Below are 21,487 nucleotides of genomic sequence, written 5' to 3' on the forward strand. Positions count from 1 at the left end.
TTTTATTTTATTGTAAGATGAGTCTGTCTTTCGCTGACCAATATCAGGCTCTTTGGGTTGTGGAGCTGTTAACATATTTACTATTTGGTAGCCTAACCCTTTCTTCACCAATTTCCACCCCTCCTGGCAAAACAACGCTCCTATTATCTCCTTAATTATATTAAGAGACCATAGAGAGTAACAGTGAAGAATTGGGCTCTGGAACTGGACTGCTTTTTCAAACTTCAGCTCAGCATGTTTAAAATAGGCAACCAGAAATGCAAATCAAAACTACAATGAGGTATCGCCTCACACCAGTTAGAATGGGCATCATCAGAAAATCTACAAACAACAAACGCAGGAGAGGGTGTGGAGAAAAGGGAATCCTCTTGCCCTGTTGGTGGGAATGTAAATTGATACAGACACTATGGAGAACAGTATGGAGGCTCCTTAAAAAACTGAAAATAGAATTACCATATGACCCAGCAATCCCACTACAGGGCATATACCCAGGGAAAACCATAATCAAAAAGACACATGCACCCCAATGTTCACAACAGCACTATTTACAATAGCCGGGTCATGGAAGCAACCTAAATGTCCATCAACAGATGAATGGATAAACAAGATGCGGTACCTATAGACAACAGAATATTACTCAGCCATAAAAAGGAATGAAATTGGGTCATTTGTAGAGACGTGGATGGATCTAGAGACTGTCATACAGAGTGAAGTCAGAAAGAGAAAAACAAATATCATATATTAACACATATATGTGGAACCTAGAAAAATGGTACAGATGAACTGGTTTGCAGGGCAGAAGTAGAGACACCGATGTAGGGAACAAACGTATGGACACCAAGGGGGGAAAATGGTGGGGGGTGGGGCGGTGGGATGAATTGGGAGATTAGGATTGACATGTACACACTGATGTGTATAAAATGGATAACTAATAAGAACCTGCTGTATAAAAAAATAAATAAAATTCTAAAATTCAAAAGAAAAAAATAGGCAACCAAATTTTGGATATCCACAAAATTTTAAATTACCCATCACCCATTTTTCAGGACATGAGAAAACATTTTCTCTTCCTATAAAGTATAATTAGCTACTTTAACACATTTATTTTAAACTTAAGTGCTTAGTTACACTACCTGTGTTGTTCATCCCACTGTTGTACTTTCATGATATATGACATCTGCTTGAAAAGACAGTGAAAATGGAAATGGGGCGGTTCTTTTCATCTGGACCTCAACCGTATTCATCTTCAGTATTCATAATGAATTTCTAGGGCTGATGATGGTAAAAAATAGATGGGATTCTGGGATATTTCTCCATGCACTTTAGGCTATTAACTGTGTGTGATAAAAAGAGATACTGAGGGTATCCACTTATCCCAATAGAAATAGTCATTAAGAATTTAGGTATTTAGGGTGTCCAAAAATGGTGGACTTGATGAATTATCTGAGCAGTCTGATCAATGCACAAAATCCAGGACCAAAAGCTGCTATAGGATCTAATCTGTTCAAAGGAGACATGTGCACCAATGTGAGTTTTCAGACAATTCCCGGATCTTTGCTTCATTTTGAAGTTGCAGCTAGCGTCCCAGAGAAGCCAGCAGATTCTCCCCAGGTAGGTTGTAGTGTAATTGCTCTGAGGGTGTATGTGAGGAGGGAGCGAGGGGAGAAGTGGGGGTGATGGGGGAGAGCGCGCTGAAAGCCCAGCTGAGAGATGTCCTCAGAGTTCAGTGCTGCCTTAAGCGTCTAATCTATGACACACAGGAGGCTCTGAGGCTCGGGGAAGAGAAGTTAACAAAAAGCATATTTTGTATGGGTAAAATCTACAAAGAGGTCCTGCTCTTTGGGCAATTCTATGTATACTCTGACTCCTAGTCGCTGTAATATAGAGTGTCTCTTTTTGCAAAATGAAGTCAGCCTACCATCTAGTTTCCTCCCAAAGGCACTTTCTACTTCTGAGTGATCGCTGCTGTGTAATTATCGTGTGTCCCGGAAAAACTCTTCAGCCCTGCGAGAGAACGTGTGACCAGGACACACAGGACCCTGCAGCCAGGTAAACAGCAGGAGCAGCCTGTAGTTTTAGTGCTTCCTTTTCCCGGGAGAGCGCTCAACTGCCATCATCTAATTTGCTACATGCAGAAAAGTAAGGAATCAAAACAAAAGTTCAAAAAGCCAAAGAATGTTGAATAACCAGGAAATCCTTTACTTATGAATTCAAAACCAGGTTGCTTAAACACTGTGTTAACAGAATGTTTAGAAAACCAGCAAAGGGCTAGATATTTTACAGAGCTGGCGGCCCCATGCCTTCCTGTGCATATTGGAGGGTGATAAGATCCCTCCTAAGTTCATGTGAGCAAAAATCCTTTTTCAATTCTCTGCATCCTCTCTCCCCTAATCCTTACTTTAGTTCCACGGATGGCCCTTTAGAATTTAGTCAACACTAAGAGAAACCTGCAGTTTCCATTTGTAGATATTTTTTACTTATACACTTAATATCTACTTTTTTTTTTTAAAGAGTCAGCTCCCGGTTATCTATTCTCAAGTGAGATAATGTATGTGAAATGACTTACAAAGCCTGCAAAGTACCATAGAAATGTAAAGTATTATCACTTTCTGCATTAATTTAAAAATTATTTTTAACAAACACAGATGCAAAAATAAAGCACTCACAAATAGATTCCAACCATATAGTAAAAACTCTTCACGACCCAGGGGATTTATCCTAGGAAGGTGAGGGTGATTTAACATTAGAAAATGTGTTAATGATTAGGGGAAGCTCAGTAAAGGATGTACAAGAAGGTTTTGTTTTACAACTTTTCTGTAAGTCTAAAAACATGTCCAAAAAAGTTTAAAACTTATTTATAGGTTTTTTATACTTATTGTTTGGTAACGCTTAAGAGCCTAATTAGAGGTTATTTGGTCTACCTCTCTGGATGCATCTTAACTGAGACAACCGAGTGAGGAGGTGTATTTAGCAGGAGAGTGCCTTGTGTTTGGGTCATCTTGACTCTGGAGAGCCACATGGCAAACCAACCACAGAGGAAGAGAGGTGGGCAGAGAAATCTTCCCCAAAGAGGAGATGAGTTGTGTGTTAAATGGGATAGGGAGGGTGGGAGGGAGGGAGAGGCAAGAGGGAGGAGATATGGGGATATATGTATATGTATAACTGATTCACTTTGTTATAAAGCAGAAACTAACACAGCATTGTAAAGCAATTAGACTCCAATAAAGATGTTAAAAAAAAAAAAAAAAGAGTCCAGGGCTTAGAATGCAGAGAGATGGCTGCCTTGGGCTATTCCTGGCAGAGAATCATAAATTCAAATCCTACAGGTGCCAGGCCAGGAATCTAAATATAAGCCCGGTGAAAAGACAATAGGAAATGAGATGATTTGAGAAGAAAATAACACACATCCATCTAAAGGTTGGTTTGTTTGTTTTTTTTAACTGGAAAGCACCTGGAGTTAGTCTTTGGGCCACTAGTTTTCAATCCATGATAGGTTCAAGAGTTTAAGATGGAAGAGTAAAAGGATTCTGAGGTGTCTGTCTAGTCCAGCATCAGATGGAAAAGTAGACCAGACTTTATGACAGAAGCCCTATAGAGTACAGAGCTAATGTTCAATGAACTTTGGAAATAAGACCATAGGCCTAGAATATTTTCAAATACAGTTTTTCTGTGTAAATGAAAGTTTGCATGCAGGGAGAAACGAGGGTAGCAACTATCAAACTGCCGGTGAATGTCTCACCCCAAACCTTAATACATCACTGTGTGTGCTATATTTTATGCATAAGCACATCCCACAATTCTCTCCATTCCACAGCTTTCCAGGAATTATTCCTGGACCAACAGGGGAGGGAGCCTCAAAAGTAAATAAATTTCAAAATCGTAAAATATTCATTTGAGAAGTGGCTTGAGTACCTAGTGTGAAAACAGGAAGAGTAACAACAGTAAAGAGGTCAAATACTTTCTTTTTTTTTTTGCGGTATGCGGGCCTCTCACTGTTGTGGTCTCTCCCGTTGCGGAGCACAGGCTCCGGACGCGCAGGCTCAGTGGCCATGGCTCACAGGCCCAGCCGCTTCGCCGCATGTGGGATCTTCCCGGACCGGGGCACGAACCCGTGTCCCCTGCATCGGCAGGCAGACTCTCAACCACTGCACCACCAGGGAAGCCCTCAAATACATTTTTGACAAGAGAATCAGATATGTACATTGAAAATAAGGGCATTACTGTAAACAAGGTACATTATACATCTGAAAAAAGATTTAGATAAACATTTAGAACACTGTGTCTTTCCTTCATTACATCAGTAAAACAAATAAAACTTGATATTTAATATCTACCAAAGATTCCAGGTTTGTTCCAGAGAATGAAACATTAAAATTCCATTTTTGGGGGGAATTAAAAAAAAATGCGTTTCAGTACATTAACAAATTAAAGGAATACAACATATGATTATCTGGTGTAGCTAGCTGTCCTCCAATATCTGCTCTCTTGCACTTCTATGATATTAGTGTCTCAGATGGGCACAGGCTGTTGAGTGAAAAGCATTAATCATCAGTAGCCTCCCTTGCAGCTACATATGGCTATGCGATGAATATTTGGCCATTGAGATGTTGAGTGGAGATGATGTTTGCTACTCCAAGGTCTTATCCATAAAAGGGCTGAGTATATGCACCCAGATCCTCTCTCCTTTTCTCTGACTTAACGTGGAGAGATGTAGAGCAGCCAGCTTCTTAGAAACCTAAGCCATATGTTGGGAATGGTACCCATTCTGATCTTTATTAAGAGAAATATATGGAAACTTACTTAATGTGATATAAAGTATCTTCCAGAAATAGTACATTAAATGGAAGAAACATTAGAAGTTTTCAATTCAAATCATGAACAAGACAAGGATGAGTCCATATAAAGCAGAAGTAATATTTGGTGCAAAGAAACATAGGAATTGAAGTGGTAAATCTTGGAAAGGAAGAGTACAAACTGTCATTATTTGATGGATCACATGACCATCTGAAAAAGCCAAGATAACTCAGCTATTAAAATTAGGAGAATGTTCAGTAAAATATAAGATTCAAGATCAACATACAAAAATTAGGAGGTTCCTATACAGCAGTAATACCTAACGAGAATATGTAATGGAAAAAGTGATCTATACATATAGCAGCAGAAGTCATAAAATATCTAAGGATAAACCTAATAAATACTAGCCTTATATGAAGAAAACTATACAATAAAGTTTCTTTGTAAGACATCAAGAATTTCTGAAGAAGCAGATTTTATTTCAGCCAAAGTGTTATTCAGTATTATGTAGTTAGTTTCCAAACATATGTGATTTTTAAAGTTATCCATTTGCAATCATTATTATTTTGCTATTGTTGCATTATGGTCAAAGGAACACAGTCTCTTGATATTGATCCTTAATCATCTAATATATTTTTTGGGGGTAAATGTTCCATTTGTATTCAGAAACAGTGTATTTGAAAACATTATTTGCTGTGTATACATATCTCATTGATTAAGCTTATTAATTATATTTAGATCTTCCGTATCTGTTTATTTTCGCCTGCTTGATTGTCTCAAAGGGGAGTGTCAAAATGTCTCATACAACTGTTGCTCTATATGTTTTCTCTCTGAAATTCTGTCAGTTGCTGCTGTACTTTGCGTTTGTGTAGTTAACTGCATGTGTGTTCATGACGGTTATATCCACTTACACTGTTGTTGCTGTAGAGAGGTCTGATGCCATCATGATTCTTGTTGTTCGGAAGCGATCTGCTCTTGCTCTTTGTAACCTTTTGGAGTTACATTTGAGAATAGTCTTTGATATTCTTAAATGTCACTAGGTCTACTTATGAGTATTCATCCATTAGTTTGGTAGTACATGAACACTTTCAATTCAAGCTATTTCATTCTTTCTTTGATTCTAAAACATTTATCTTCATACTTTATTGAAATATTTCCTCCTATATTTTTTCTCTCCTGTGATTCCTATTATCCTGTTGGTGGCACTTATTTTTCTGGTCACCATATTTTTTTAATACTTTCCCCCTCTCATTTAAAAAATTTTTATTTTGAAATAATTATAAACTAATAAGTGGCAAAAATAATACACAGAGGTCCCATGCACCCATCTCCCAGCCCCCTCCAATGGTGGCATCTTACATATTATAGTGCATTATCAAAACAAGAAATTGATTGGCACAATACAATCAACTAGATTATAGGACGTAGACATCATTAGTTTTGGCAAAACTACACCTAAAATGTCTTCGTATAAAACTCTGTGACAGGTGGCTGTCCGTAGGTGGTTGTGGCCGCCGTGCCCAGGGGAGGCGGCGGCAGCGGTGGCGGAAAATGATGCCTGGGAAACTCCTCTGGGGGGACATTTTGGAGCTGGAGGCACCTTTGGAGGAGACTGAGAGCCAGAGGAAGGAGAGGCAGAAGAACTCTGTGGATGCTGGAATTCGGATACGGGATTATGGACCTGTACTTCCCTTATAGTATTGTTATGAAGATTTAAACAAGATAAGCTGAAAACATATTACACAATGCTGGAGTGACAGAAGGAAGTCAAGGCACCATTATGACTCAGATGGGAAATCAGAAACAACAGAAAATGGTGTTGCAGATGACTGGGATGCTCCCAAACCCAAACGAGCTAAAATGAAAGAGAAGCTAAATGGTGACACGGAGGAAGGATGTAATAGACTTTCAGATGAATTTTCTAAATCTCATAAGTCAAGAAGAAAAGACCTGTCAAATGGAGATATTGATGAATATGAAAAAAAATCAAAGCAAGTGTCATCCTTAGATAGCTCTACTCATAAATCAAGCGATAATAAACTAGAAGAGACCCTAACACGTGAACAGAAAGAAGGGGCATTCTCCAATTTCCTTATTTCTGAAGAGACTATAAAGCTTCTGAAAGGTCAAGGGCTAACATATCTCTTTCCTATTCAAGTTAAGACTTTTGGTTCTGTATATGAAGGAAAAGATTTAATTGCTCAAGCGCTGACAGGAACAGGAAAGACATTCTCTTTTGCCATCCCCTTGATTGAAAGACTCCAAAGAAATCAAGAGACAATTAAAAAAAGCTGTTCACCGAAGGTATTTGTTTTGGCTCCTACAAGGGAACTGGCAAACCAAATAGCCAAAGACTTCAAATATATAAGTAGGAAACTCAGTGTGGCGTGTTTTTATGGTGGAACATCATATCAAAGCCAAATTAATCATATTCAAAATGGTATTGACATCTTGGTTGGGACCCTGGTCGTATCAAAGATCATCCGCAGAGCGGCTGATTAGATCTTTCTTAACTGCGCCACGTTGTGCCTGATGAAGTGGATCAAATGTTAATTTAGGTTTTGCCGAACAAGTTGAAGATATTATCCGCAGATCCTACAAAACTGATTCTGAAGACAATCCTCAGGCTTTACTTTTTTCTGCAACTTGCCCACAGTGGGTATACAAAGTTGCAAAAAAATACATGAAATCCAGATATGAACAGGTTGACCTTGTCGGGAAAATGACACAAAAGGCTGCAACTACTGTGGAACATCTGACCATCCAGTGCCATTAATCTCAGAGGCCAGCAGTTACTGGAGATGTCCTTCAAGTCTACAGCGGGTCTAAAGGGAGGGCTATTATCTTCTGTGAGACGAAAAAGAATGTAACTGAAATGGCCATGAATCCACACATAAAAGAGAATGCCCAGTGTTTACATGGCAACATCACACAGTCACAAAGAGAAATTACACTGAAAGGCTTCAGAGAGGGTAGTTTTAAAGTTCTGGTGGCAACCAATGTGGCTGCCCGTGGTTTGGACATTCCTGAGGTTGACCTGGCGATTCAGAGTTCACCTCCACAGGATGTTGAGTCCTATATTCATCGCTCTGGACGCACAGGTAGAGCTGGCCAGACAGGGATTTGCATATGTTTTTATCAACCAAGAGAAAGGTATGTGGAACATATGTCAATTAATATGTCAATTAAGATATGTGAAACAAAAAGCAGGAATTACTTTTAAACATATAGACGTTCCTTCTACAATGGATTTAGCTAAATCTAAAAGCATGGATGCCATCAGGTCTCTGGCTTCCATTTCTTACGCTGCTGTTGATTTTTTCCGACCATCAGCCCAGAGACTGATAGAAGAAAAAGGGGCAGTGGATGCAGCATTAGCCCACATCTTTGGCGCACCAAGTTTTGAACCACGTTCTTTAATCACCTCTGATAAGGGGATTGTGACCATGACTCTGGAAAGCCCAGAAGAAATACAGGATGTTAGCTGTGCTTGGAAAGAACTTAACAGAAAGCTGAGTAGTAGTGCTGTGTCCCAAATTACCAGAATGTGCCTCCTAAAAGGAAATATGGGCATTTGCTTGGATGTTCCCACACTGAGTCAGAAAGGTTACAGGAAGAGTGGCATGATTCAGACTGGATACTCTCAGTGCCAGCCAAGTTGCCTGAAACTGAAGAATATTATGATGGAAACACATCTTCTAATTCCAGACAGAGGAGTGGCTGGTCAAGTGGCCGGTGTGGCCGGCCAGGTAGACAGAGTCCACAGGGGAGTCGGTCAGGAAGTCGACAAGATGGTAGAAGATGAAGTGGGAACAGAAATCGATCAAGAAGCGGGGGCCACAAACGGAGTTTTGACTGAGATAGTTGATCTACCAGTGTGAGCTCGCCTATTTCTGCCTAATCATGTACATTATCCACCAAAAAATTAGGTCATCATAGTTGAGGTCTGTTTCCGCTATTTGCAAAGAAGTTGGTTGTATTTTTTTTTAAGTATTTCACAAGAATGGTTGTAAACAAATCTACTTACCCTGTTATACCTTTGAATAAAATAACCTCCTTCTATTGTCTCTTTAAAAAAAACAACAACTCTATTTTATCACACATATAGAGTCATATAACTACTACCCACAATTAAAATATTGAAATATTCCATCACCATAAAGGAATTCCCTCTCCCTCTCTTTCCCCTCCTCTAACCCCTGATGTCTCCATCTCTTTAATTTTGTCTTTTCTAGAATGTTATATAAACAGAATCATACCTTTTGAGATTGGCTTTTTTTCACTTAGGATAATGTCCTTAACATCTATCGAGGTTGTAAGGTTGCATGTATTTCATTCCCTCTCATTGTTGAGTAGTATTCTATGGTATGGAATATGGTACATCAGAGTTTAACTGTTCACCCATTGATGGACGTAAGGGTTATTTCCAGTTTGGGGCTATTAAAAAACTTCTATGAACATTAGTGTACAAGTTTTTGTAGGAATACAAGCTTTCCTTTTTCTGGGACGAATGCCAAGAAGGAATACAATTGTTAGGTTGTATGATAACTGCATACTTGGTTTTAGAAAGAAATTGCCAAGCTGTTTTCCAGAGCGGCTGTATTATTTTCCATTCCCATCAGCAATATATGAGTGATCCAGTTCCTCAGCATCCTTGTCAGCATTTGGAATGCTCACTGTTTTTAATTTTAGCCATCATGATAGATATATAGTGATATTTCTTTGTGTCTTTTGTCCATTCTGGCGGACACATGGAAGAGTTTCTCAAGCTGATCTTCCAGCTCATGAATCTGTCTTTAGCTGTATCCATTCTGTATTTTACCTCATTTATTGTGTTCTTTAAAATTTAAACTATTGTATTTTTCATACTAAATGTCTCCCATTGGTTCTTCTTATTTTATTTTTAACAACATTTAGCTCCTGCTGCACAGAATCTTCCCTTAATATTTGCGGTCCATCTTTTCAATCACTCTTTCTCAGCTGGTATCTACTCATTTTGTACCTTCTTTAAAAGTGGTGATACTCCTCAGTTGTCTCGTGAGCTCATGGGCCGCTTGTGGAATCAGCTACTCTGCCTGGTCATGTTTTCTGGGGAATAACCAAGGCAGGGGCCCTAGTTTTGTTCTTCCAGAAGATTAAGGAGAAATATGAATCAGCTCAGATGGCCCCAAGCACCACAGAAGAGCCAGCGACTCCTCCCATTCAGGCAGGCCCTTCAATATCACGGATTGCTTAACCTACTGTCACCTGGCCCCATCCCTGACCTGAGGCGCTGCTGAAGTTTAGGCCTCCTAAGTCATGAGTTACCTCCCAGATCCTTATAGCTACACTGCTCTGTCCATCATCTAGTCCAACCCAACTTCCTACCCATGTCCTGCTCCTCAAACCCTTCCTCTATGACTCTCGGAAATTTAAGTCTCGGAAATTTAAATCAAATTCTCTAGTAGCTTCCATCTCTTCTGGGAATGATGCTTTCACTCCCTTGATCCTCCACCTTTTTGCTTTGATTGAGCTGGCTGCCCTATGAGGACACTACTTTCTCTGAACTGTGATCAAGGGGCAAGTCTTTTTTTTTTTACATTTTTATTAAACCCACATACCTCGGGGCCAGAAGATGGGTGGGTGTCCATACTCCATCTTGCTACTTACCAACGTTTACTCCTAACCTCATCCTATTCGCCTTCAAAAACCACTTATCTTTTGAGAGTCTCTCCACCTGGATGGATAACTCTCTCTCCCCTCTCCTGGCCTCATCTGCCAACCTCCTGTTCATCTCTTTTATCACCCTCTTTAGCTCCCTTAGCTTCTAATAGTCATCCTCCTTGGACTGGAATTTTATTTTATTTTTTTCATGTACGGGGTTTTTATAATTGTGGCAAAATACACATAACATAAAATTTACCATCTTAACCATTTAAGTGTACAGTTCAGAGGCATTAAGTACATTCACATTGTCGTGCAACCACCATCCCCATCCATCTCCAGGATTCTTTTTATCTTGCAGAACTGAAGCTGTGTACCCATTATACAATATTCCCCCCTCCTCTGAGGCCCTGGCATCCATGATTCTACCTTCTGTCTCTATGAATCTGACTACTACAGATACCCCATATAACTAGAATCATAGAGCATTTGTCTTTTTGTGACTGGCTACCTTCATTTAACACGAAGTCCTCAAGGTTCATTCATGTCGCAGCGTGTGTTAGATTTTCCTTCTGCTACATTAATGAATACTATTCCATTGTAGGTACTTAACTATATTTTACTGATCTATTCACCCATCAATGGACACTTGGGTTGCTTCTACGTTTTGGCTACTGTGAATAATGCTGCTATGAACATGAGTGTACAAATATCTGTTCATGGACTGGAATTTTAGTATTCACAAGGGTAATCCACCCAAAACTCCGGCCTGTTGGCTGTTTTTTCCCCCTCTTCTCCATTGACCCTCCTTTTCCTCCAGTCCTTCTCAGACACACATTCCCACTGTCTTACTCTGGCCCTTGTCACTCCTAGAAATTGCACCACCTCTGATCTCAAAGATGTCACTTACTACCCATCAGCCCCCTCCTGGCTTCACTTCTGTCCTCACCCAGCCTAGATCACATGGTCTACAATAATAAGAACCCCTCTAAAAATACTGCTAGCTCCCTTGCTCTTCCATTTCTCCATAGAATGTGGCCTACAAAATTTTCTTTTCCTATGCCTCCACTTCATCATGGGGACACGGCTAAGAGAAAAATCTCACAAGTCAGCTGTTTTCACTTTGAATTTACGATCCCTTTCCTCGAATGAACCCCTTCCCCTCTCCTTCCCCTTCCCTAGCCCCTGATGTCCACTTATCTGTTCTCCATCTCTATAATTCTGTCATTTCTAGAATGTTATATAAATGGAATCATGCAGTATGCAATCCTTTGAGATTGGCCTTTGGCTTTTTTTCACTCAGCATAATGTAGAACACCTGTTCTACTCTGTTCTGGACCGCTTTCCCTTTGTCCAAGTGATGACCTCATATCTTTACATCTCTCCTCAAACCTCCTGTACACCCCTTCCCACCCACATTCTCTACTAGCTATCTTACTGCAGGAGTCACTGAGAAAAAATACCCATCAGAGGGAAATATCTTGTCTTATTATCAAATGAGGTAATTCACAGTGAAGAACTTAGCACAGAGCCTGCCATATAAAAACCACAATACAGATGATAAGTTTTATTGGTATTATTATTGTCTTACCACTGCCAGATGTATCCTGAAACCCATGTACTACTATACTTATTGGGGATGGGAACGATGCTGTCTGGGACACAGTCTTAGTCTGGACAATAAAAATAGTTTTCAGGGGATAAAAACAAATTCACAGTAGGATGACTTCCGGAGTGCAGAAATTGATCATTCAGGAACCAAAGTGATAAACTTTAGTGCAAACCAACTGACATTTTTTTTCCAGAAGTCCTCTAAGTTCAAAATATTAAAGGCTCATCTGAGTTGTTGGGTAAAAACTGGTCATCTGTGCTCCCTCAATGCTTTGCTTACAACTTGAAATATGTCAAACTCCGGGTGTTACTAAAGTGCACTTAGTTTTTTTAAATGAAGCCAAAATCATAATTTATTACCTAATATATGTCAGCCATATGGACTAGGTACTTTTTCTCTTTTGAATGAGAGATTCTTTTTTATTATTGTTTATTTTTAATGAATTTATTTATTTTATTTATTTTTGGCTGTGTTGGGTCTTTGTTGCTGTGCGCGGGCTTTCTCTAGTTGTGGCGGGCAGGGGCTACTATTCGTTGCAGTGCGTGGGCTTCTCATTGCGGTGGCTTCTCTTGCTGTGGAACACGGGCTCTAGGAATGCGGGCTTCAGTAGTTGTGGCACGTGGGCTCAGTAGTTGTGGCTCACGGGCTCTAGAGCGCAGGCTCAGTAGTTGTGGCGCATGGGACCTGTTGCTCCGTGGCGTGTTCCTGGACCAGGGCTCGAACCCACGTCCCCTGCGCTGGCAGGCGGATTCCTAACCACTGCACCACCAGGGAAGCCCCTGAATGAAAGATTCTTTAATTCTACAGTGCTTACAATTTTTGAAAGTTTCACACACGATTCCATATAATCCTATAATAACCTTTTTTCCCCCTACCCCTGTACTGCCCCTCCTCCTTCCCTCTCCCCATGGGTAGTCCTGCCGATGCAGGGGACACGGGTTTGTGCCCCGGTCCGGGAAGATCCCACATGCCGCAAAGCGGCTGGGCCTGTGAGCCATGGCCGCTGAGCCTGCGCGTCTGGAGCCTGTGGTCTGCAACGGGAGGGGCCACAACAGTGAGAGGCCCGCGTACCGCAAAAAAAAAAAATTTTTTTTAAAGGAGATGCTCACAATGGCTAACTTTATTTGCCTTGGAAAAGCTCTAGTAACTTAATTAATTCACTGATGTTGGTTCCTCAGCTTCACTTGAGATGATCAACGACTCAGACTTTTAAAAAATTTTATATTTTTTCCTAATTTATAAGTGTGCAGAATTTTCTGTGAATTTGTGATAACTGTAGGGGGAGTGATGAATATAAAATAACGTATTTTATTTATAGCCTGACCTGTAAGCATTTTCTTAGAACATATTCAGTAAATCAGAATCATAAATAACTTACTTCTAGTTTTTGTGAGAATTCTGAATGGTTAAAAATGATACAGAGTCCAGGCTGACATAAGACAAATCACAGAATATTAAATTGACTTTTACAATAATTCAGTTTTTATTGGAGCAAATAATCATGCTTAGAGGACCTTCTGCTTACATATAAAATGTTTTAAGTTCTAATTTTAGTTTGTACAAAAACCAATATACATGTAAGTCTCATTAAGGAGCAGAATAATGGAATTGCAGGATAGGAGATTACAAGAGATTAAAACTCCCCAGCATTTTCTCTTCCTAGTAATCTAATAAATGAAATTAAATAGCAGATTCATTTACAATAACTTCTAGCTTGGTGACCCTGGAAGATTTACGAAATCTTTAAGCTTCAGGTTCATTATCTCCAAAACTCTAATAGTAAGTGTACCTAATCCAAAGGGTTGAGTGAGGATTAAATGAGATAATGCATATAAAGAACCCAGAGCATAGTTAAGTAGTCAATAAATATTAATAGTTATTATATCATGCATTTCATCTATCAAATAATTATTTAAAACATTCCAGACAGTGTAAAACTTGCATTTAGACCAGAGGAGGTAGGTAGGGGTGGGAAGGAGCACACCAACCTTGGCTTCCACTGGGGCCCAGAAACAAAGGATGAACTTCTGGACAACCTAGAGCACCTGAATACTACAGGGACAGCTCGAAACAGCTTGGGGCCACAAGGCTCATGCTGGGCAAATTCCCGTTTCTACAACATGACCTCACGTTGGTCAATGAAAGGAAACTCTGTAGCATTTAAATCAAAAATTAATCTTCAAAGGAAAAGTGAACGTAACTGGGTCAGCAATTAATGGTCCATCTCAGGTTGCTCTCTTAAGGTAGTGAAAAATAAAAATTGGATAATTTTTAGTTTGAAACAGTCACATAATCAACGCAAACATGGATTTGTGTTTTGTTCTGCTTTGAACTACTGGGAAAAATCACATCAATTATTCCCCACTGGACTATTTTTAACATTGCATGGCCAGAACTTATAATTACAATTTAAAAACAATCATATTATCTTGGATCTAGTGAACTTTTAGATATTTATTTTATGTACCATTGCATAGAATAGAGAAATATACATGAATCATATCTTTTCATAACTTTTCTTATTTGTTTGGTAGAAATGGCCCAGAATTCTCAATTCATTGCATAATTATTCAATGTCTCATTACTTTCCTTGATTCATCTCTAGTTTCTTTTTAGTATTCTCCAAAGTTGTTTTCAGTAGTCTTTGAAAACTAGAAGTGAAAATTCCCTTTATTAAAAGTTCAGATTGGAAAATCCCTTTCTTATGAGAAATTATTTGTCTTGGTTTCTAGAAGCTGGGGGCCCCCACATAGTTTTCCCTGTGGTAAGCTGACATGGATTACGAATTCAACAAATAATTAAGGTCAGTTAAAAGACCAACTGTTAATATATTGAGAAAACATATCAAAAATGACAGAACTTGATGATATACCTTGGTGGATAGTAGTAAATGGCTTCTCAGAGCCCAGACTCCAAAATGGAAAACACTGCATATCCTTTGGCTGGACCCATAAATTCTAGCAACTGGCTGTGATAGACATTGGTATGAAATGCTTTTAGACTAACAGGTAAGTGAATCAAGTTTATAAGGCTCCTTGGTCTTTATGCCTCTATCAGTAGATCTCAGGACAGGGAGAAGTGGGTCCACTTTATCAGGATCTCAGGTCTAGGAAGGGGAGAAGGTTGGAAAATTGAGTACGCATTTTGAAAAAGCTTCACAGATCTGAAATATACCTCTCTTGTCCTTTGTTCAATACATTGTACACTGTAAGTCAAAAAGTGTCTGCAGCAGATGCTGTCCATTACCCACCCATACGCCCTAGCACATACCATTTTAGTATACACTGTCCTGAATTTCTATTGCCAGCACCTGGATTTCTTTGAGTAAATGGCTTTCCTTGACCACTAGAATCAGGACTGTGTGTGGGTAAGGAGGAATTACCACCACTGGAGAGCAGTCTTGAACTAGTGACTGAGGAAGCTGGTGCATAAATACCTCAGCTCCCTCCTCCCTGTGCTGGTAGAACTTTGTGGTACATTTCCCAGCCATTTCCCAGAGCTCCCCAGTGGGATTAAATTTCAGTGGCTCATGGTGGTAACCTGCTTAATAACACACACTTTATTGGCTTCTTTCCTTCCCTGCCACATTTCTCCATTCCCCAACTGGTGTTTCCTGGAATCACCTCTCTAATAAATGGCTTGTACTTGAATCCTTGCCTTAGGTCTGCTTCTGGGTAAACCCAAACTGTGCCAAAGTACTACTCTTCTTCTTTCCTTTCTTTATAGTTCTCTGATATCCTAAATACTTGCTCTACTGGCTTACTTTAGTGACATATACTGCTTCATAAATATCACTCTTCAAGAGGTTTACACACAGAAAAAAAAAGCAAAAACATGAACTCTTCCCCTCTTCCCCACCTATTTTTTTAACTAAAAAAAAAAAAAATCATTTAGCAGAAGTAGCTCTTTCATGCTTTCTCATGCCCACTTGTCCTCATATAGCTGTAGTCACATATAGCTACTGAAAACTACCATTCAAACCACCTATCTGAAGCGACAGTCAACCATCCTTCTCTCCCATCTCTACCCTTAAGGGAGAAGGATATTCTTTGGATATTGAGCATCCACTGAAATCACTGAACACATCAGTCATTCTATAACGCCTGCTGTCCAACACGGTAGCCACTAGCCACATGCTGTCCTTGAGTACTTGAAATGTAGCGAGTATGGCTGAGGTATTGAATTTTTAATGTTAGTTAATTTAAATTTTAATTTAAAACCATTACTCAGCTCAATTACTGGAAAACTTCTAAGTATGTCTGAGACAACTTGTGTAGGAGAATCTACTTTTTACAAGTGTAAGTTTTATAAAATCTAAATACAGATCAAGTATGTCTGATGAAAATGTAGCGTCCAAATTGAGATGTGCTGAAGGTACGCACTGGAATTTGAAGACCAGTAGAGTACGCACTGGAATTTGAAGACCAGCACGAAAAATATCATTAGAAATTACTAATATTTGACAATACTGAGATACTTTAACACTGATCAGATATTGAAATGATAACATTTGTGCTAATTGGGTTACATTAAATATATTAAATTTAATTTCTCCTGTTTCTCTTTCCTTTCTTTTTTTTTAAATGTGGCTACTAGAAATTTAAATTACATATGTGGCTCACATTATTTTTCTATTGGATAGAGCTGCTCAGTCACCTTACCCACAACTTATATTTGCTAGCCTTAGTGGGTAAAATCATGGCTATATAAAAAGATGAAGACAAAGAAATAACACTCTCTTTTCTTAAGGGGCTGACATTTCAAAAGGAATGTCACAAGTTCGGTAGTAATACCGAAGCCAAACTTAAGAGAAAAATAAAAAGAAAAGGCATATAAAACTTTCTCATGGAGAGTAGCCGTTTTCTTACATGAATAGATTACTGATATTAAAGTTAATTACAGAAAGTGATTTAAGAAACAATGTCATCCTCTTTAAAAGCCTACAAAGTTTGCTCTGCTTGAACATTGAAGTAAATGCTCTGCCGATGTCAGCTTTCTAGACTTGAATGGGATAAAATCATCAGGCAATAAGGTCCTAGAAGAGGTCTCATCATCCACCCTGACATCGTCTTCTCCTTCACTTTACAGATGAGGGAAATATGGACTAACCAGGCTAGGTGACTTTTTTTTTTTTTTTTTTTTTTTTTTTGCGTTACACGGGCCTCTCACTGTTGTGGCCTCTCCCGTTGCGGAGCACAGGCTCCGGATGCGCAGGCTCAGCGGCCATGGCTCACAGGCCCAGCCGCTCCGCGGCATGTGGGATCTTCCCAGACCGGGGCACGAACCCGTGTCCCCTGCATCGGCAGGCGGACTCTCAACCACTGCGCCACCAGGGAAGCCCTAGGTGACTTTTTAAAGGTTAGAAATGATTTTGTAAATAAGTTCATTTGTACCCTTTTTTAGATTCCACATATGAGCGATATCATCTGTCTTTCTGACTTACTTCGCTCAGTATGACAATCTCCAGGTCCATCCATGTTGCTGCAAATGGCGTTATTTTGTTCTTTTTTATGGCTGAGTAATATTCCATCGTATATATAACCCACATCTTTATTCATTCTTCCGTTGCTGGACATTTAGGTTGCTTCCATGCCCTGGCTATTGTAAACAGTGCTGCAATGAACATTGGGGTGCATGTATCTTTTCGAATTATGGTTTTCTTTGAATATATGCGTAGGAGTGGGACTGCTGGGTCATATTGTAGCTCTATTTTTAGTTTTTTAAAGGAACCTCCATGCTGTTCTCCATAGTGGCTGTACCAATTTACATTCCCACCAACAGTGTAGGAGGGTTCCCTTTTCTCCACACCCTCTCAGCATTTATTGTTTGTAGATTTTTTGATGTTGGCCATTCTGACTGGTGTGAGGTGATGCCTCATTGTGGTTATCAGGGTATAAGTGGGGAAGGGATAAACTAGGAGATTGGGATTGACATATACACACTGTTACATATAAAATAGATAACTAATAAGAATCTACTGCATAGCACAGGGAACTCTACTCAATACTCTGTAATGACCTATATGGGAAAAGAATCTAAAAAAAGAGTGGATATATGTATAACTGATTCACTTTGCTGTACACCTGAAACTAACACAACATTGTAAATCAACTAGACTCCAATAAAAATTTTAAAAAAGAAATGATTTTGTTCTTTCTCAAAGGAGACGGAAAACATTCATTCTCAAATATAATTTTATGTTCCTATTGGTAAAACGCTTTGCGTCATTGCAAAGCTCATACATTTAAACTGGTGGTTCTCAGATGGACCAACTCCTCTTGATATTTCCTTCCATATTTCCAAATATGTTTATACTAACATTTCTTGGATTATTAATTTTGAACATTTTCCATTGACATCCTGTCATCGTAGATGACTTCTCATATTCACTCTACTATCCCTACATCACCACCTAAGCCCTCACTGGATGAATCAATAATATTCAATGCAAATACTGTTCACTGTAGAGCCAGGTAGTATATTACAATTACACACCTTTTCTTCATTTTTCCTGAAGTTAATAATTGCATCATTCTTCCATTTGCCTGTTTTTCCATATTTCCATTGTTCCCTCCACCCCCAATGCTACTATCTCTGCACATGCTTACAAATAACATTTCCTATAATCCTCAAACACATTAGTTCCACTTGTCTTTTATATGGGAACAATTCCCTCATGGAACCCTCTGTCCTCCTGCTCCAATATGACCTGAATTCTTTGAAGCTCAATATACAGCAATTAGTAGGGGCTTATCTTACCCGGCAATCTAATAATGGAAAATTTTTACTTGACTTTTCACTTTTAAAGCCAACTGTAAAACTGTCTCTGATTTGTATTTTGCAGACATATATTAAATAACAGCAAAACAGTACCACTGCCATCACAAACAACCCAGCACCCCACACACTGAAAACGCTGATTGGTAGTTCTCATGAATACGTACAATGGAAAAGACAGCCCTTATTTTAAGCATTTTGGTTGCCCCTCCAGCAAAGGCTATCACAAGCCACAGAGGTTTAACCCCATTGCTGCCCAGATCCTGGCTGCTTCCAAAGTGGCCCTAAGGTCTGGAGCGCACAGGTGCTGGTGTCAGCGAGGTTTCCAGGGTTACTAAGTACGTATCACATCACTTTTGGAAAATAGCATCAAGAGGCTTTTTAAGCTAAGGTAATGTGGATCCAGTTGGAATTTCAAGACAGGCTTTATTATCGTGGTGGTTGGTGGTGGCATCTGGTTCCTGATTACCTAATCTCATCCACAGAAAGTCCACAAAGGAGATTCCTGATGTGGGCAGAGCTATGGAGAACTCCTGTGGAACCACAGAGCTCTACTTCAGGGAGCCACCCAGAGACCACCTACCAAGTCCAAACTCCATATTTTGCAAAAGAGAAAACTGAGGCCTAGGAAGCTTACCCAAGACAAAAAGGAAGCCGGTGGCAGCTTCTAAGTAGGCTTTAAAAACATTCAGAAAGATGAAAGTAACTGATTGGTAACAGATAAATTATGATCTTACAGATGGATGTTGTCACTTTGTATAAGCTAAGCTTCCTGGAAGAAGCAAAATCATTTAAATATTCATATCAATAATTCTAACTCTTGGGGCTTCCCTGGTGGCGCAGTGGTTGAGAATCTGCCTGCTAGTGCAGGGGACACGGGTTCGAGCCCTGGTCTGGGAGGATCCCACATGCCGCGGAGCGGCTGGGCCCGTGAGCCACAACTGCTGAGCCTGCGCGTCTGGAGCCTGTGCTCCGCGGCAGGAGAGGCCGCGATGGTGAGAGGCCCGCGCACCGCGATGAAGAGTGGCCCCCACTTACCACAACTAGAGAAAGCCCTTGCGCAGAAAAGAAGACCCAACACAGCATAAATAAATAAATAAATAAAAATTAAAAATAATAAACTCCTACCCCCAACATCTTAAAAAAAAAAAATTCTAACTCTTGGGCATTTACCCTGTAGTATTAACAACTAACTGTGTAAACTGAAGCATCGAATCACAATCTTTCTATCTTCTTGTTGTTTTTTTTCTAAACCACATGAAACACAAATCTTGAGGACTTATTAATTATTTATCATCTGGCTTTGGAGGCAATAGGAGAAGCAAGTTATAGGTGAGTGCTGACAGACTGATTCCGGAAAGACCCAGTCAGTCATAGGTTACCAACCAGAGAAATGAAGAGCCTTTCACTTCTTGTTCAGAGAGAGCTTTGCCAAAATCCTTAGACACGGGAGCAAATTCACTGACTTACTTGTACAAAGAGACAGTGGCCAGTAACCAAAAGAGAAAAAAAAAAAAAAAATCAAGAACAAATGAACAAAATGAAAAAGAATTGTTTTTCCTTTCTTTTGGATCTGTTTTTAATTAGAATTTTCCAGCTAGGTTCTTCTAGACAGCCCTGCTAATGCATGGCAATTTTGGTATTTATATTCACTGGCTGACACATGCCCACAGACTGCACTATAAACATCAAGGAACCAAAGGCTTCTTCAGACACCCATCGCAGGCTCTCCACAGGATGCCTCCGCAGACAATGCAGAGTGTTCATTATCTGGAGCTAATCGTTTCCCTTCGCTTATTCTAGAAATTGCTACTTGCTCTCTCTTTCGTAGACAACTCTGAAGTGAAACAAAATGATAGCTTTCGTCACTCCACTAACAACTTTCCTTTGGAAAATCATTTGCACATATTAGTTTCTGAAGCCTCCGAGCCACTCTAACATTACAGCCATAAAACTTGGTTTCCTCACTAGAAAACACCACTCTGAAAGTCAAGACTTCAGCCTTAAATAAGATTCTAACTAAGGCAAAAGATAGTTACATATCTGAGTTGCGAGCAACGATAAAGCATCTTTCAAAACCTGAAACAAATAAATATATTCTAAGTGAAATTTAAGAACGATAAGTCATAAGGGAATAATATTAACTAAAGGATAAATTTAGAGAGCAGAGAAAAGCGTGTTTGATTTTTTTCCCCAGTGTAATGATAGAATAATTATACCAAATGTGGGAAGACTGGAATCATGTTAATCGTCTTCAGAGTCCAAATCTTAATGGAGTCAATTCGAGAGCTAAAATTCTTAAAATAACGAAAAGTGTCTTCTGTGGAGAAAGAGAAGGGAGAAGGGGCAAAATATGTGTATGGGATTAAGAGCCACAAACTACTATGTACAAAATAAATAAGCAATAAAGACATATTGTACAGCACAGGAAAATATAGCCACTATTTTGTAATAACTTTAAACGGAGCATAATCTATAAAAACATGGAATCACTGTGCTGTACACCTACAACTAATATAATATTGTAAAATCAAGTATGGTTCAATAAAAAATTTAAAAAGACATGACAAAGATGTTGTTTGGAGAAAAATTTTTAAAGGTTAAAAAGTGGAAGCGGGCTTCCCTGGTGGCGCAGTGGTTGAGAGTCCGCCTGCCGATGCA

The 21,487-nt window shown here is 39.4% G+C and overlaps 1 protein-coding gene and 1 pseudogene across 1 annotated transcript in view; one reads left to right on the forward strand and one right to left on the reverse strand.

Moving 5' to 3' along the window:
- Window positions 1–21,487, reverse strand: part of RNF150 (ring finger protein 150) — a 235,519-nt gene that overhangs the window by 86,460 nt on the left and 127,572 nt on the right. The gene's annotated exons all lie outside the window — the stretch shown is intronic.
- Window positions 6,349–8,653, forward strand: LOC136123592 (ATP-dependent RNA helicase DDX50-like; annotated as a pseudogene).

This window comes from Phocoena phocoena, chromosome 5 (genome assembly GCF_963924675.1).
Source record: "Phocoena phocoena chromosome 5, mPhoPho1.1, whole genome shotgun sequence".
NCBI classification, from domain to species: domain Eukaryota; kingdom Metazoa; phylum Chordata; class Mammalia; order Artiodactyla; family Phocoenidae; genus Phocoena; species Phocoena phocoena.